The sequence below is a fragment of the Vulpes lagopus genome, chromosome 6 (genome assembly GCF_018345385.1).
Source record: "Vulpes lagopus strain Blue_001 chromosome 6, ASM1834538v1, whole genome shotgun sequence".
In the NCBI taxonomy this organism is placed as follows: domain Eukaryota; kingdom Metazoa; phylum Chordata; class Mammalia; order Carnivora; family Canidae; genus Vulpes; species Vulpes lagopus.
Genome location: NC_054829.1, coordinates 34,368,861 through 34,381,449, shown reverse-complemented (window position 1 = coordinate 34,381,449; position 12,589 = coordinate 34,368,861). Strand labels below are relative to the sequence as shown.

The window sequence follows — 12,589 nt, the reverse complement described above, 5'->3', positions numbered from 1 at the left end:
GAGAACTGGGAGTGACTTCGTGTCTCTGTTTAGCACTACTGTGGCTTATGTAACCTCTGTGACTTAATTCCCCCAGGTCACACTCACTATTGCCTTTCCATAGCAGTGACTCCTTCATTGTGCCTAGTGCTCGACAGCTTACAGAACCATCTGGTAGACTGTGCCCCCCGGATGTCAGCTCTGTGGGGACTGTTCTGTGTTCTGCTGAATTCCCAGCCCAGGAACAGTGATGCCACATAGGAGACACACAATCAATGTTGCCTGAATATATGACCGGGCGTGTCTTTAGTCCTCTGGGCAATGCTGTGAGCTGCTTTTTCTCCTCATTTCACAGATGAGAAACCTGAGTCTCAGCAAGACTGAGGAATTGACCCAAAGATCTGGGATTGTTAGCACAGGTGATTTGGCTACAAGTCTACTGACTAAGAGGTACGTCAAAATAAACTTACTTTTTATTTTTTCCCATTGTTTTGTTTCCATTCAAGTGGGTTTTCATTTAAGACGTAGAGGTCATAGGTTTTATATCCTTAGGCTTGGTGTATATTAGTTTAAGCTGACTTTTTAAACACCTAGGCAGGAACATGAAGCAAATACTTTGAGCCTTTGTGAGGATGCTGTTGTCTCCTCTTGTTCTCCTGTCCTGCTCATTTTTTTCTTGCCTCATGTTTCCCTTCCCTGTCCTGAAGCAGCTTCGTGTTTTCTTTAGCTGCCATCCAGCTCTTTGCTCTTCCAGCTGTTTGGGAATGCCCCTGTGGGGTCTTTCCCTCCTCCCCAAGTAGCTGTGAAAGAACTTCCTACCAAAGTTCTCCAAAGTTCTCTCCCCAGGATGAGTTTTGATAAACACAGTCTGTTCTGTCCTAACACCTTTCAGCAATCTCGTTCCCCTTCTAGACCCTGTCTGGCCTCTGATCGGCTGGTCCCCCTCTTCCTCAAAAGAGGATTTGTTGAGCTGGGGGTGGAGGGGTGGAGAGGTGGAGGCGAAATTCTAGGCTCTCACTGTCTTTCTTCTCAGCATGTAACCCCAAGTCCTTGGTTAAAAGCCCCTCTGTGTTTATGAGTAATGGGACAACTTGATGTCATGTGCCTCCTAATATGATACCCTTGAAAAGAGCACAGCACCATTTTTGTGGTATTCTCACCCCAAATGTATAAATCATGAAGAAGCATCAGACAAACTCAAATTGACGGGCATGACATAATGTAACTGGCCTGTACTCTTCAAACATGTCAAGGTCATGAAAGATGAGGAATGTCTGAGGAACTGTTCTAGGTTGGAATAGACTCAGGAACATGACAATGAACGCAAGTGGGATCCCAGTTTGGATGCTGGACTTGTAAGTGACGTAATTAGGACAATCAGTGAAATTTGAATGGGATCTGTGGATCACATGGTATCATTGAATCAGTGTCAATTTCCTGATTGTCATGGCTGTATGGTGGTTATGTAGGAGCTTGTCTTGTAGTTGGGGAATACACGGTCAGGTATTAAGTGGGGAACAGTCTCTCTCTGCCTTTGAATGCAGGATAACAGCAAAGTGGGTAAGAGGACAGGCTTGAAATGCAACCTATCTGACTTGCATTGCAGGCCAAGTCTGTGTCCTCATCTATAAAGTGGAGCAAATCCTGTACCTACTTCAGAAGATATTTTAAGAATTCAATAAGCTCGTGTTTGTAAACGGTTTAGCCTGGTGCCTGGCACACAGCAAGCTCTCCATAAATTCTATCTTTATTGCCTGCACATGCTTCACGCGGATGAACAACTTTTATTGTACTGAACACTGGCTTCCCAGCTTTGTGCCTGGGACCTTCCCTGGCTCCCTCCTGCTGCTCTGCTTTGAGAACATGTCACCGTCATCATGGGCATTGTTGTCTTTGGGACCAGCCACTGGTCAGAATTATTTTCTTTGGCCTGAATTCAGATTCCCCAAGTTAAGCATTGAAGTCTGAAGGAAAGCTCCGGCATTCCAGCTTGGTTCACAATCTGGGCTTCCTGTGCTTGTGGCGGCCTGCTGAGGCTAGCTTCTATCTCTTCCTGAACAGTCTGGGGCTTGATTGAAATTCCCCTAGGCCTCCAAAGGGCATGACTCTGGATCCCAAGGTGAACCATCTAAATGTCCTTGTTTCAGACGATCTGGAAAGCAGCTGGTTACTCCTGGCCAGCAGCTTCTTCCTCAAATCTGGCCATCAGTTTCCCTTGAATGTGGGCAGGCCCAGATTGGAGGTGCATGTGGGAAGCCAGACCCCTGAGGGGCTGGGTGTGTACTCACTGAGACAGGCAGTAGCATCTTTCCAGACCAGATATTACAGAGTGTGTGGTTTGGGCCTTACTTTGCCTTATCACCTAAAGCACCTGTTCAGGTAATCACCAAGGGCAGGTGTGTTCCTAGATTAGGTAGAGTGTGCTCACTTTTCATAGGTTTGATAGCAAAGGCTTTATTCAATTTTAATCTTCAGGACCCCTGGGTGGCTCAGTGGTTGCCTTTGGCTCAGGTTGTGATCCCGAGGTCCTGGGATTGAGTGCTGCATTGGGCTCCCTACAGGGAGCCTGCTTCTCTCTCTGCTTGTGTCTCTGCCTCTCTCTGTGTGTCTCTCATGAATAAATAAATACAATCTTTTAAAAAAATAAATTTCAATCTTCATCCTCTTTAGGGACCCTATCTTTCTTTCTTTGAGCAAGACAGAGCGAGTAGGGAGGGGCAGAGGGAGAGGTAGAGAGAAAATCTTAAGCAGGCTCCATGATCAGTGGGGAGCCAAGGTGGGGCTTGATCTCATGACCCTGAGATCATGACCTGAGCCAAAATCAAGAGTCTGACAACCGACTGAGCACCCCAGGTGCCCCTGGACCCTATCTTTCAAGTATCAAATCATTTAGATAAAAAAACTTTTGAACTAAGTCTTGAAGCAAAATTTTTTCATCATTTATTATCTCAAGGTTTCTGTTGATTAGTAATTCAGACCAAACACAGTGAGGATGGCTAATATCTGCTCTATGATGTCTGGGGCTTCAGATTGCAGTTGTTGATGAAGGCTGAGGGCTGGAGTTGTTCAAAGGCTCTTTTACTCAGATGGCTGGTTATTTATTTATTTTTTAAAAAGATTTTATTTATTTATGATAGAGAAAGAGAGAGAGAGAGGCAGAGACACAGGCAGAGGGAGAAGCCGGCTCCATGCCGGGAGCCTGACACGGGACTCGATTCCGGGACTCCAGGATCGCTCCCTGGGCCAAAGGCAGGCGCCAAACCGCTGAGCCACCCAGGGATCCCCAAGATGGCTGGTTATTGAGGTTGGTTGCCAGCAAGGCACCTATTGTCAGGAATATCCACACTTGGTTTCTCCATGTTGCCTGGGCTTCCTCACAATATAGTGGCTTTTTTCCAAGTACTCAAAGGAAAAGAGAGAGCAAGGTGAGGGCTTTATTGCCTTTTATGACCTAGTATATTAGAGTTCTTAAGAGAAACAGAACCAGTAAGATATATATACAAGTCCAAATTTGTAATTCTAAAATGCAAGTTCAAAAACTGCAAAATGGGCCAGCAGGCTGGAGACTCAAAGAGCCATTGCTGCAGTTCAAGTTCAAAGCCCATTGGTTGCAGAATTTCCCCTTTCCCGGGGGACATCAGCCTTTTGCTCTATTTGAGTGTTCACCGGATTGGATGAGGCTCACCTACATTATGAAGAGCAATTTCCTTTACTCAAAGTCTACAGTCCTAAATATTGTCTCATCCAAAAACACTTTCACAGAAACATCAAGAATAATGCTTGACCAGATATCTGGGCACTGTGGTCCAGCCAAATTGACATGCAAAATTAACCATCATACCTAGTTTCAGACATCCCACACAGTATTACTTCTACCACATTCATTGGCCAAGTGCAAGGGGAAGGAAGTATTCTATCCCCTCATCCACTGCACCCCCCACCCTGCTCCAAGCTCAGTAGAAGAATATTAAGTTCATGTCAGAAGAGCATGTGGAGTGGGGCATATATTGGTGTGGCATCTTTGGCTGCCACCAACAGAGTTGCTGTAGGTAGTGTGATTTTCCAAAATGGCGAATACTGTAAAATTCTACACAAAAGAAAGTGCATGGTAATTGCATTCCTGGGAGGGGATGGGCAGTTAAACTGGGCATATAAAAGTAGGCAAAAATACACTGCATTTATGTGTAAGATGGACTTAGGTTTCAAGACTCGAAGTGTTATAAGTAGGTGGTTTTGCCTCTAGAAATGTCTCATGGAACATTCAAACCTCGTGTGGGATATAGGTTGATTCCTGCAGAACTTTCCAGCACATTGCAGGAGGACATTCAGTCTCCCTGATTTCTCCCTACAAAAAGCCAATAGTGCTCTTCCCAGCATTGAGACAACCAAGAAAAGCCTCCACAAATTTCTAAAACACCTCCTGGAGCGTAAGTAGCTCCCGTATTGAGAACCAGCTCTGTGAAGGAAGGGGACAGTGAAATTCCAAAGATTTCTCTGAGGAGAAAGTCTGGGTAGAATAGAAATGAACCAACCTGTGTTAAAACAGAGGATGGAAAGCAAAAAGCCCTGTTCACGGGATGGGTGGGACCACTGTGTGTGTGTGTGTGTGTGTGTGTGTGTGTGTGTGGCAGGGGGCTATCCAGCCCATCCCAGAGAGCCCCAGTGGAGGCCCCACCCCGCTCCTTTAGGGACCCAGCACCAGCCAGGATGGGGAAGAGCCCTTTCTCATGTGTCCACTGTCATCAGCATGAAGGGCCCCCAGGGTTGTAGGGCATTTCCCCTGCTGAGGGTGAAGCATAGGAAAAAGAAACAGAAGGGCCGTAGTGGTGTTCTCGTTCAGATCCCTGCATCCCAGCAGTTGGACCTCTGTTTGTTTAGGGATGAAGGAAAAATCTTGGGTCTTACTGGAACTATCTGATAAAAACTGGAGATTTCAAAGTGGCCTCATTTAAAAAAAAAAAAATGAAGCTTCATTCAGGAACCTCTATGTCAGACCTAACACGTCCTTTAAATTCCTACCACTGTGTCTTTGCACCCATCATCTGCCCTGCGGGGATGCCGTCTCCCCTGCTAGAAATCTGCATGTCGCCTGTCCCACCAGCTTCACGAAGCCTGGGGTTCCCAGCCTAACCCAAAAGGAACTCTCTTCCTCCCCCTCATGACCATGTCTTTTATGGCTCCGACACTCCTCGGATTCCTATGTACCATGTGTATCTTATCTTAAGCTCTTCTCTCTCACCACATACTCCTTTTTTTTTTTTTTAAGATTTTATTTTATTTATTTATGAGAGACACAGAGAGAGGCAGAGAAATAGGCAGAGGGAGAAGCAGGCACCCCACGGGAAGTCTGATGCTGGATTCGATCCCAGGACCCTGAGATCACGCCCTGAGCCGAAGGCAGAGGCTCAACCACTGAGCCACCCAGGCGCCCCACACCACATACTCTCTTAAGGACAGTGACTGATATGGATGCTTATGTTGTTTTGTATCTTCCCATAGCACCAAGCCCAGGATCTTGATCAAAGTACAAATAGTTTGGGTGAATTCAACAGGAATAAAGCTTGGTAGATTCTGCTGCCACTTGAAATATGGCAACTTTGACCTCCTGAGGTCAAAGCAAACTTTCACATCACTGGAAATACAATGCTGACATTTTCAGGGCTTCCCTTCTTCTTGTGAGAGGCTGGATAATTAACTGCTACTTTAAACAAGAGGGCATTGATGTTGTTTAAGTGAATGTTGGGCATAGCTGCCAGCAAGGGAAAAGCTGCAGGGGTCTGAGTCGGGAAGGCAGAGCGCAGGTGCCTAACGTGGTCCATCCTCCTTGGCCTGAGGGAGGCACGGCCCCGAGCCCCTCTGGAGGAGGAGGAGGAAGTCAGAGTGAGAGTTCCTTCAGCTTCTTGAAGGGAGATGTCGAGAATTATCATCCTCAAACTTTTTAACCTGGGGACGCCTGGGTGGCTCAGCGTTTGGGCGTCTGCCTTCACAGCTCAGGGTGTGGTCCTGGAGACCCGGGATCGAGTCCCGCATAGGGCTCCCTGCGCAGAGCCTGCTTCTCCCTCTGCCTGTGTCTCTGCCTCTCTCTCTCTCTCTCTCTCTCTCTGTCTGTCTGTCTCTCATGAATAAATAAATAAATAAAACCTTAAAAAAAAAAAAAACAACCCAAAAAACAAAAAAAAAAAACAACTTTGTAACCTGTTCGCTGCTTACATTTCCAAGTCTGAATAGCTTCATAAATCACTTCAGAGGCTCCCGGAGCAACTGTGTAGTGTTTCTCTGCCCCCAGATGGTGAGAACTTTCAGGAATCCACTGAGTTACAAGAACTTCATTTTGGTTTTTTTAGGAGAAGTTTGGGGTTTTTATGTTTGTTTGTTTTGTTTTGTTTTGGTATCACAGGCCCTGGATTTGATAGTTCAAGAGTGTCTGTATTCTTGTCCTGTGACTTTGTTCAATCCTCAGGTGAGGCCTCCCTGCATTATAATCTCACAGGAGCCTGAACTTCCCTCTTAGCATTTGTACAATTGTGCTAAAAAACAATCTATTTTTAAAATTTTAAAAAATACTTTATTTATTTATTTGGCAGAGAGAGAGAGAGAGAGAGCACCAGTAGGCAGAGTGACAGGCAGAGGGAGAGGGAGAAGCAAGCTCCCGATGAGAAGAAAGCCCCATGCAGGACCCGGGGGTCATGACCTGAGCCGAAGGCAGACACTCAACCACTGAGCCATGCGGGTGCCCAAACAATCTATTTTTAATTATCTGTTTAATGCCTCCTTCTCTTGCTGAACTATATGCTCCATAGGGGCAGGTGGCTAGGTGCTGTTGGTTTCTAACATAGCAGCATAGTGGGGCTCGGTTAATATGTACTGAGTGGGCGAATAGTCTGGCAATTCCTCGAGCAGTTAAACAGAGTTGCCGTATAACCCAGCAATTCCACTCCTAGCTGTACACCCAAGAGAACTGAAAACATAGGTCCTCACACACACTTGTACAGGAATGTTCATAACAACATTATTCATAATAGCCAAAAACTGGAAACAACCCAAATGTTCAACTCATGCATGTGTGAATAAAAAGTGGTGTATCCATACAACAGAATGTGTTTCGGCAACACTGTACACATTGCAACATGGGTATAACATGGAGCCTTGCAAATGCTGGCTACGTGAAAGAAACCAGACACAAAAGGCTGCAGAAAGTATGATTTCACTTTAGAAACATGCAGAATAGGTAAATCATAAAGACTCACGGTAGATCAGTGATTGCTAGGGGCTGGGGGAAGAGGAAAGGGAAAGTGACTTATGAAGTTTCATGTCATGACGGAAATGCTCTGGAATTAGAAAGCAATGATTGTATAATGGAGGAAATATACTAAAAAACACTGAGTTGTGAACTGTAAGTGGTAAATTTTATGTTCTGTGAATTATGTCTCAATTTTTAAAGATACTACCTTAAAAAAGCATTTATATATGTGTTTATTGAGTGAACAAGGGATCCCTGGGTGGCGCAGCGGTTTGGCGCCTGCCTTTGGCCCAGGGCGCGATCCTGGAGACCCGGGATCGAATCCCACGTTGGGCTCCCGGTGCATGGAGCCTGCTTCTTCCTCTGCCTCTCTCTCTCTGTGTGACTATCATAAATAATAAATTTAAAAAAAGAAAAAAAATATTGAGTGAACAATTCATCCCTGAGAAAGATGCAAACTCAGAGCACTCTGGTTCACCTCTAGGACTTTCTGGATGTTCCTGTTAGCCATAGTGTGTGTGAAAAGCGGGCTCTGAAAGTTGAGCTGCTGGCACTCTGTGTGAGAAAAGGGCGTGGCTGTGATTCATATGAGATTGTGTGTTGGCTGCCAGCACTCTTGCTGGATGTGGTCCATCACTGACATTTTTATCAACTTCAAGAAAGGAAGTTTGGAGAGGGAGGCTTTCACCCTATTTCCTTGGGACTGATTTCTTAGGCATGTCAGATTAACAAAAACATCCTAGATATGGAGGCCAACCACATCATCTTAATCAGACAGGGACAGGTGGCAAATACTCAAGTTAGAATTTTGATGTATTTTACTGTAGGCTTTGGTAGTTTACGTAAGAGGTGGGGAAAAAAAAAACAGTTGCTGCTATCTGGGGCCAGGCTTTAGAGTTGTTATGAATCCAGAAAAATGAGCAATGTCTGTGGTTCAAACCCTGGTGTGGACAGTGGGACATACACTCCCTGTGGGAATATACTTAGGGGCCTTCATCAGTTTGGCTGAACAAAAGGCATTTTGGGGGTTTGTCCTTGCAGATTCATCTCCTCTGAGTGAGAAGAGAGGACTGACCCTTCAATCAGCGTCTTCCTTCTTGTCCGGAAAGCACAGAGATCCTGAGAAAAAACTATTTGGAAAAGGGAGAAACCATTTTTGCAGGACAGACACAGTTACAACGAGGACTGCAATGATTCTTTGCTGTCATCACCAGGTCCTAGCTCTGAAAAGGCCTCTTGGAGGTCAAGACTGACCCACAGCTACATGCATTTTTTTAAAGATTTATTTATCTTGAGAGGGGAGAGGGAGAGGGAATCTTAAGCAGACTCCCTGCTGAGCCAGGAGCCCAACACAGGGCTTGATCTCACAACCCCGAGATCATGACCTGAGCCAAAATCAAGAGTCAAACAACTAATTGAGCCAGCCGGGTGCCCCACATGCATTTTTTTTTTTTTTAAAGATTCATCCATTCATGAGAGACAGAGACATAGGCAGAGGGAGAAGCAGGCTCCCTGCAGGAGCCTGATGTGGGACGCGATCCCGGATCCCAGGATCACACCCTGAGCCAAAGGCAGATGCCCAACTGCTGAGCCACCCAGGCATCCAACTCCACATGCATTTTTTTAAAGCTCCTAGTATAGGGGACCTTAGCTGTCTCAGTCAAAATAGAACATGTGACTTTTGATCTCAAGTTCATGAGTTCAAGCCCCATGTTGGGTCTAGTAGAGCTTACTTTATTTTTTTAATTGTATTTAAATTCAATTAATTAATATATATTATTAGTTTCAGAGGTAGAGGTCAGTGATTCATCAATCTTATATAACACCCATCTCACATGCCATCCTTAATGTCCATCACCCAGTTACTCCATCCCCCCATCCCCTTCCCCTCTAGTGACCCTCAGTTTGTTTCCTGTGATTGTCTCTTATGGTTAGTCTCCCTCTGATTTCATCTTGTTTTATTTTTTCCTCTTTTCCCTTATGATCCTCTGTTTTGTCTATTTTGACTATTTATGATAGTTTTGATTTATGATAGTCACACACACAGAGAGAGAGAGAGGCAGAGACAGAGGCAGAGGGAGAAGCAGAAGCAGGCTCCATGCACCGGGAGCCCGACGTGAGACTTGATCCCGGGTCTCCAGGATCGCACCCTGGGCCAAAGGCAGGCGCCAAACTGCTGCACCACCCAGCGATCCCCTGTTTTGTCTCTTAAATTTCACATATGAATGCGATCATATGATAATTGTCTTTCTCTGATTGACTTATTTTACTCAGTATAATATCCTCTAGTTCCATCCATGTTGTTGCAAATGGCAAGATTTCTTTCTTTTTTTTTGATGGCTGAGTTGTATTCCATTATACACCATATATATATATATGTATATATATATATATATACATATATATATATATATAGTAGTTTACGTAAGAGGTGGGAAAAAAAAAAAAAACAGTTGGTGCTATCTGGGGCCAGGCTTTAGAGTTGTTATGAATCCAGAAAAATGAGCAATGTCTGTGGTTCAAACCCTGGTGTGGACAGTGGGACATAACTCCCTGTGGGAATATACTTAGGGGCCTTCATCAGTTTGGCTGAACAAAAGGCATTTTGGGGGTTTGTCCTTGCAGATTCATCTCCTCTGAGTGAGAAGGGAGGACTGACCCTTCAATCAGGGTCTTCCTTCTTGTCTGGAAAGTTCTTTGTCCATTCATCTGTCGATGAACATCTGGGCTCTTTCCACAGTTTGTCTATTGTAGAGTTTACTTTAAAAATAAATAAATAGAAAAAATAGATAGATAGATAAAATAAATAAAAATGTGAAGAAATGCACTTATCCCCGAAAAGATTACTGAGAACTGTGATATATTTAAAATATTTACCTTTGACAGATTAATGCTTTGACCACAGAAAATGAAAGGTAATTTTGCTTTTGCAAGATAAATTCCAGGACATATTTTAAATATATTACACGAAGTGCTCTATAGGCAGTGATCGAACACAGGTTTAGAGTTCTACCCCAAATATCACCTTCCTTTAATCCTGTCATTTGGAGATAATGTCAAAAGCCAGAGTGTGGGGCCCTTTGTCAGTTGTGAGGCCAGAGCCTCATATCTGTGTTCCCCCACTCTTGCCCCGGAGTCAGCCCCACTGGTCCCCAGCTCCAGCTGTCTGCTTGGGTTGGAGTGAGATAGTGTAGCCTCAGAAGCTGTGTTTTTGTGCTAAAGCCAGTTCTTATTAAGACCTTTCTCTTCATTAAACCAGTAATTTGCTCTTTAGATATTAGTACTCTTTCTGGCCAATCCTATGTGCTTGTTTGCTGCCACCTTGCAGTGCCTGAGTGTTCTTGTGGATCGTACTTTTGTTCAATTTTAGTCAAAAGCAGTAGCATATTATAAGGGCAAGGCCAATAATTATTCACCCTTCAACTGCAAATTGTGAAGCAGGGCCATGCTCTTCTAGGCCTTGCTTGTTGGGCTGGCTCCTGCAGAGCACCTCAGTGAGGCCTTGGCCTGCTCTGGGCCCCTCATGCATCTCTTTTCCTGCAGCCTCAAACCCAGATGGGCTACCATCCAAGGACTTGGCACTGTGGCGTGTAGTGGCCCCATGAGACCAAGGACCCACTAAAGACTCACCTTGAGAAATGTGGGGAGGAAGGCTTGGCTTCATTGGAACACCTTTATTTTTTTTTTAATTTTTATTTATTTATGATAGTCACAGAGAGATAGAGAGAGGCAGAGACACAGGCAGAGGGAGAAGCAGGCTCCATGCACCGGGAGCCCGACGTGGGATTCGATCCCGGGTCTCCAGGATCGCGCCCTGGGCCAAAGGCAGGCGCCAAACCGCTGCGCCACCCAGGGATCCCCATTGGAACACCTTTAAACATGAGCAAGGGAACAGTGGCATTTCAGATCATTACAGAGGTCAAGTTGGAGTTCCCTGAAGGAGACACTTGGGTGCTAAATGTCTGTGTGGAGTACTGATTGTGAACTGCCTTGCCATTTCTCAGTTGTGTCAGTCAGGGAACATTCCAGAATCCCCATAATGTACCAGATATAATAAAACCACTTTTCATAGCATTGTCTCATTTCATTTTCACACAACCCAATGAGATAGGTACTATTCTAATGCCCATTTTACAGTTGAGTACCAAGTATGGAATGGGTAACTTGCCCAAAATCACATCGCTAATGAGTTGCAGAGCTAGGATCTGAAGACTGGTCAATCTGATCCCAGAAGCTTTATCTTTGGGTTTCTAGAGAACTTTCCTTTTCCAAATCAACTTTACTTTCCCCAGCATCTTTGTGTGAACATGCAAAAGTCCTGCTTTGCATGGCACATGGAGTGAAAAGAAGGATCCTACAGTGTGGCTGTGAATGCAAACAACAGGGGCATGCAAAGCTCTGGACCCCAGCTGCTCCTAGAAGAGCTGTGAGCAGTGTGGCAGGATGTGGGTCTCTACCCTTGTGGAGACCAACCTCCTAAGCAGGTGACCCAAGGCTTCCCTGTAGCCTCTTGCCAGGGGGTTGAGGTCTGGACAGAGACAGAAAGAGACTCAGGGATCTTGGAGCAGGAAGGAAACTTGATGGGTGTTCACCCCCTCATTTACAGACAGGGAAACTGATGTTTGGGAGATTAAGTAAAGCACACCCTGTCTGCAAGCACAACTTGGGTCTCCTGGCTTCCATATCAGTCACAAAATGGGTTATTTTCTAAATTAGGAAGCCAAGGCTCTGAGAGGTGATGTAATTGACTGAAGGCACAGACCCTACTCACCCCCCTTGGCATCTGCCCCATGCTGAAGTCATAATGGGCTGTAGATGGGAGGCGCTCTTCCAACCCTTGTAAGATGAGTGAATCATATGCATCTGTGTTTCCCAAAAACTTGCCTGAGCATAAGAATCATCTGGGGGCCGGTATTAAAAATGAATGCTCCAGTCTTACTGCAGGTCCCGCCCTTGATACAGTGTTCTCACTCCCGGTCCAGAAAATCCCCAACCGGTTATCACCAACTTTTCATAAACTAAAGGGTGTTCGTTTTAGATTTGTTTCTTGCAGGCCTGAACCTGTTGGCATTTGGAGCACACTTGTTAAACACTGCCTTCCTGTCTCTATTCTCAGTAATGTAGGTTGTGTCCTCTAGGGGGCAGAAACGAGCTACTTGTTCTTTTCTTTGGGGCTGAGCTTTCAGACTTCCCAGAAACTTAAGAGAAAATAAATACCCGAAGGTAGTTGAAGGGGGCAGATCTTACACATGCTTTTCTCACTAGGTTGAAATGTCCTCTAAGAGACACGATACTGGTGAGAACCTAGGCTCTGAATTCAAGCAGACCCAAATTTTCTGATCAAATGTACAGCATGGTAACTATAGTTCA

The 12,589-nt window shown here is 45.1% G+C and overlaps 1 protein-coding gene across 1 annotated transcript in view; it reads left to right on the top strand.

The window, feature by feature from the left end:
* Positions 1-405: 405 nt before the first annotated feature.
* PLEKHG3 (pleckstrin homology and RhoGEF domain containing G3) overlaps positions 406-12,589 on the top strand; it is an 83,728-nt gene continuing 71,544 nt past the window's right edge. Inside the window, exon 1 of the mRNA XM_041757699.1 lies at positions 406-429. The gene's annotated coding sequence lies outside the window, so the exon portion shown is untranslated. The remainder of the gene's footprint in view (positions 430-12,589) is intronic.